Source organism: Ylistrum balloti, unplaced genomic scaffold, assembly GCF_031769215.1.
Source record: "Ylistrum balloti isolate Yb309-2 unplaced genomic scaffold, AGI_CSIRO_Ybal_v1 Utg369894, whole genome shotgun sequence".
In the NCBI taxonomy this organism is placed as follows: domain Eukaryota; kingdom Metazoa; phylum Mollusca; class Bivalvia; order Pectinida; family Pectinidae; genus Ylistrum; species Ylistrum balloti.
Window position 1 is genome coordinate 854,750 of NW_026782025.1, and position 6,204 is coordinate 860,953.

A 6,204-nucleotide genomic window follows, 5' to 3' on the forward strand; every position below is an offset into this window, starting at 1 on the left:
ACAGTATTGTATAAGGATAGTGTAATAAAGGGTTGTGACTACAGTATTGTATGAGGATAGTGTAATAAAGTGTTGTGACTACAGTATTGTATAAGGATAGTGTAATAAAGGGTTGTGACTACAGTATTGTATAAGGATAGTGTAATAAAGTGTTGTGACTACAGTATTGTATGGGGATAGTGTAATATGGGGATAGTGTAATAAAGTGTTGTGACTACAGTATTGTATGGGGATAGTGTAATAAAGTGTTGTGACTACAGTATTGTATGGGGATAGTGTAATAAAGGGTTGTGACTACAGTTATGTATGAGGATAGTGTAATAAAGTGTTGTGACTACAGTATTGTATGAGGATAGTGTAATAAAGGGTTGTGACTACAGTATTAAATAAGGATAGTGTAATAAAGGGTTGTGACTACAGTATTGTACAAGGATAGTGTAATAAAGTGTTGTGACTACAGTACTGTATAAAGGGTTGTGACTACAGTATTGTATAAGGATAGTGTAATAGGGTTGTGACTACAGTATTGTAAAGGATAGTGTAATAAGGGGTTGTGATTACAGTATTGTACAAGGATAGTGTAATAAAGGGTTGTGACTACAGTATTGTATAAGGATAGTGTAATAAAGGGTTGTGACTACAGTATTGTATAAGGATAGTGTAATAAAGGGTTGTGACTACAGTATTGTATAAGGATAGTGTAATAAAGGGTTGTGACTACAGTATTGTATAAGGATAGTGTAATAAAGGATTGTGACTACAGTATTGTATGGGGATAGTGTAATAAAGGGTTGTGACTACAGTATTGTATAAGGATAGTGTAATAAAGGGTTGTGACTACAGTATTGTATAAGGATAGTGTAATAAAGGGTTGAGACTACAGTATTGTATGATGATAGTGTAATAAAGGGTTTTAACTCTAGTTATGGCACAACACTGTTAGATAGTAAGATATTGTGACTATTGTTTGGTTGTAGTTATTCCTAATCCCATTTATGAACTATTGACAGAATTTATGCATAAACAATTCCCTGAAGGCTGCTGACACTATATTTTGTCCAGATGGTCTTTGAAGTGTTTGATCATATGACATGTATAACTTGAGTGTTTGATCGTATGTCATGTTTTACTGCAAAGTGTTTGATCATTTGACATGTTTTACTGTGAGTGTTTGATCATGTGAAATGTATGACTTAAGTGTTTGATCATGTAACATGTTTAACTCTGAAGTGTTTGATCATGTGACATGATTCCCTGTGAAATGTTTGATCATGTGACATGTTTTACTGTGAAATGTTTGAGCATGTGACATGTTTTACTCTGAAGTGTTTGATCATGTGAAATGTATAACTGAAGTGTTTGTGCATTTAACATATTTTACTGTTAAGTGATTGAGCATGTGACATCTTTTATGATGAAGTGTTTGATCATGTGATATGATTCCCTGTGAAATGTTTGATCATGTGACATGTTTTACTGTGAAATGTTTGATCATGTGACATGTTACCCTGTGAAATGTTTGATCATGTGACATGTTTTACTGTGAATTGTTTGAACATATGACATGTTTTACTGTGAATGTTTTGAGCATGTTCAACGTTCATACAATATTTCGCAACATGATTAGTGTTCTTTCTAATTAATATTGCTCATTTTTCATTTCTTATGGTATCTTGTTGACATTTATGTTAAGACATGGGGTGTTTTTGTTTTATTTATGCTCATATTAATGGGAAGGTGTATTTATGCTCATATTGATGGGAAGGTGTATTTATGCTCATATTGATGGGAAGGCATATTTATGCTCATATTGATGGGAGGGCATATTTATGCTCATATTGATGGGAAGGTGTATTTATGCTCATATTGATGGGAAGGTGTATTTATGCTCATATTGATGGGAAGGCATATTTATGCTCATATTGATGGGAAGGCGTATTTATGCTCATATTGATGGGAAGGCATATTTATGCTCATATTGATGGGAAGGCATATTTATGCTCATATTGATGGGAAGGTGTATTTATGCTCATATTGATGGGAAGGCATATTTATGCTCATATTGATGGGAAGGCATATTTATGCTCATATTGATGGGAAGGCGTATTTATGCTCATATTGATGGGAAGGCGTATTTATGCTCATATTGATGGGAAGGCGTATTTATGCTCATATTGATGGGAAGGCGTATTTATGCTCATATTGATGGGAAGGCGTATTTATGCTCATATTGATGGGAAGGCGTATTTATGCTCATATTGATGGGAAGGCGTATTTATGCTCATATTGATGGGAAGGCATATTTATGCTCATATTGATGGGAAGGCATATTTATGCTCATATTGATGGGAAGGCATATTTATGCTCATATTGATGGGAAGGCATATTTATGCTCATATTGATGGGAAGGCATATTTATGCTCATATTGATGGGAAGGCATATTTATGCTCATATTGATGGGAAGGCTTAGAGAAATTGTACTTATTCCACCTTTACATGGATATGGTAGAGGTGAAATACTTCAATTTAGTAAGTATTATGTGATATTTTAGTTCATTGTCTCAAAATTGGTTTTATTTCATTTGAAATCAGATAATGATTTTTCCTTTTCAGTGTTAACCTACCTTGTTTTTATGAAAAAGCTCAGATGGAATGATAAATTTAATAAAAAAAATATCTTTTCCCTTTGCCAAATTTTCTTTTGGGTTTAGAAATTTACACAAAAAACTTCAGTTTTTCTATGTACCTTATGAGTTACATGATTGTTTAATCCATTAATTTCAACGAGATATATTTCTTTTATTGGAAAGATGGCGAATATTTTAGGTACACTCTAAACGTAACAACAAGTTTAAATCCTTGCTGACTTGCATACAATTATATCCAAACAAAATTTAAATGTATTGTTACTAATTCTATTTTACATGAATATCATGTGGGAGACTGCTCTATTCTGAAAGTAACTGAACACAAAGGAGTATGATAGTAGGCTACACAACCAGTTGTCTTTGTAAGCTGGTAATGGAATGGTGACTTAATAGATAATGTATAGAGTGGGTCTTTTTGTATATAGGGAAAATACAAATGTGAAATATATTAACATAAAATTACTAATCTTTTCTTTGAGTCATTGAATGAAATTTAGAAAAAAAAATCCCTTTATGAAAAAGAAAGTGAAGTTGGTATCACTGCAGCAAAATGGATAGAACTTTAACAAGGCTAGAAACCATACAACCAAACAATTAGGATTTTGTTATTATTTCATTTCAAATTATTAGTGAAATGATTTTGTTTATTTACCAATATGTCATTTTTCTTAAGGTGTGTCAGTCTATAATTAATGAAAGATTGAGTGATTTGATTACATATGAAAAACAAAATTTCTTTATTCCTTATAACTGAAACTTGTATTAACTTCTCAAAGTATTTCAGAATATTGTAACACTTTTGTTTACGTTGTTTAATCAAATTCATTTCATCTGCTATTATTTTGCCTTTCAGTGATTATGTAATCTCAGTAATTTTGAGTAACGTGAATACAATTGTCACCAACTTGTTTCTGATATGGACCACATGTCATAATGTCAGCTTTGTAAGAGACATCAGGAACATGTTGACGACAATTATTTTCATGTCTGTCAAACTCATACCTCAGTCATAGTCTAATCCATTCTGATGGTTATCTTCACATCTCTAATTTGAGTTATTCATATATGCAGTACTATGAGTAATCCGGTTAAATAGACTGCCTCTTACATTGCCAAAAGCAATTTGATTATATGCACAGCAATCCTGATTTACATGTTTTGATTTCCATTCAGGATCTGGTATAAAGATGTTATAAATTCAGTGATTTGTATAAGAACAGAACATGGTTAAGCTAGTAATGTCCTTCATTGTGGAACTAATATCTATCTACATGTACATCAATTATGGATTATAATGTCAGGTTTATGTTGTGCTGAAAGCATTATTAGGTAGAAATCCAGATGAACTGTCAAATATGATGGTCATCCATGTTGTTCATGGTGTATCTGTATGTTGGATTATTTTAACAATATTATTAAAACAATATGCGTGTTATTGTTGTTGTTATCGTATATGTTCTCCTGTGATATCAATGATATAGGACGGAGGTCTACAGTCAAGTCAGTTATTGAGTGTGAGGAAGCTTTAGGTCTAATTCCACAATAATAATTATGTGTTAGGAGCTGGAGGTCTACAGTCAAGTCAGTTATTGAGTGTGAGGAATCTTTAGGTCTAATTCCACAATAATAATTATACCCCCCGCAAGGAAGTTAAGGGGGGTATACTGGAATCAGGTTGTCCGTCTGTCCGTCCGTCCGTCCTGCTGTCCGTCCGTCTGTAGACACATTTTGTCCGGCTAACTCCTCCTAAACCTGCGAACCGATTTTGATGAAACTTTACAGGAATATTTAGGATCATGTGTAGATATGCATGCCCCTTTCTTTTTTTGAAAATTTTGGTTGCCATGGTAACTGGTCACTATAAACAAGTTTTCTAATAAATGTCCATAACTTCTCAGTTATTTGACCGATTGTATTCAAACTTAGTAAAAAGATGTGATTCAGTAAGGCCAATAATTGGACATACTAGACGTTTCCCAAACTGTTATGGCGGAAACACAATCCTGGCCTCTGATTGGTCAAAATTTAGATATTGTCCAATTTTGACCAAATTTGGTATATAGGGTTATTAGGGGATGCCAAACATTATAAAATAGGTTTCGTTGCCATGACAAACATGTGTAGATATGCATGTCCCTTTCTTTTTTTGAAAATTTTGGTTGCCATGGTAACTGGTCACTATAAACAAGTTTTCTAATAAATGTCCATAACTCCTCAGTTATTTGACCGATTGTATTCAAACTTAGTAAAAAGATGTAATCCAGTAAGGCCAATAATTGGATATATTAGACGTTTCCCAAACTGTTACCGCGGAAACACAATCCTGGCCTCTGATTGGTCAAAATTTAGATATTGTCCAATTTTGACCAAATTTGGTATATACTTTACCCGAAGTTCATTTTCATGGATTGGTCTGTTTCAGGTCCAGTGTAACTTGGCTCACTAGACAAATCGTGGGAATCCAATCAGACAAAATATGTAATGATTTTCCAAGTGACTTCTGATTACACATTCCTGAATGTATAAGGTTTCTCTACGGTTAAAGATCATAGAAAAGGAGTACTTCGCGGACATACCATTAATAACATGCCTTAAACGACAACATCATGTTAAACGACAATCAAGTGTGAATTTATCGGGTGTAAAACACTTTATAGTCTTACGACATTGCAATTACATGTAGCCCTTCACTACAACCAATTATAGAAGAATCTCACATGGTGCATTTTAAATCTATTTGATTTATGAAATACTACGATTCATGATTTCAGTATCAACATAAATATGGATTTTCAAAACAAGGAAAACGATACTTCTCTTGTCCCGTCAAAATTGTGTTTAAAAAAGTAACAACGTCTTAGTGACTGTGTCAAGTTACTCTGTCTTAACCACTGGACCGTAGATAACATGAAGGTTCTTTTTCAGCAACACATGCCTACAAAGAAGCAATAAACAGAAATACATTGTATGGCCTTTTACGCATTATCATGTATATCAGAATATGTGTTTTGCCCAATATTTGGATATATCACGCTTTCCTTTTCATTAATGTTCAAAATCTCTAGTTGACTTTGTAATTTTCAAAACGTAGAAATGAGATGCAGATATAGGATTATCATGGTATTTGTAGTCCAGTATATATATGAACTATGATAAACATGTCATTTACTTTATCAAATTCTTAAAATATTTTTTTTTCATGTCGCTTACTTTATTAAGTATCTTAAAATATAAAATCTGAAGACGCTGCTCGGGAGTGTGATACATGTTTATACGCAATACACACGTGTGCCACGGAACGCAGATAAAACCTCTCCCTAACCCAATCATTTTCACAAGTGTCAACATGAACGTTGACACAAATGTGTACTATGGACATATTTACAATATATCTTTGACCGTCATAACTTCATGAAGAATCTTAAAAGATATTTTGTGGATAAGCTTTATGGCATTTGTTATCATTTATTGACAATTTGCTTTGGCTTGTTCACTGAGTGATCTCCCTTCGAGCACCGACTCGCATCGTTGCTATGACGTCACTACATTTCGCAT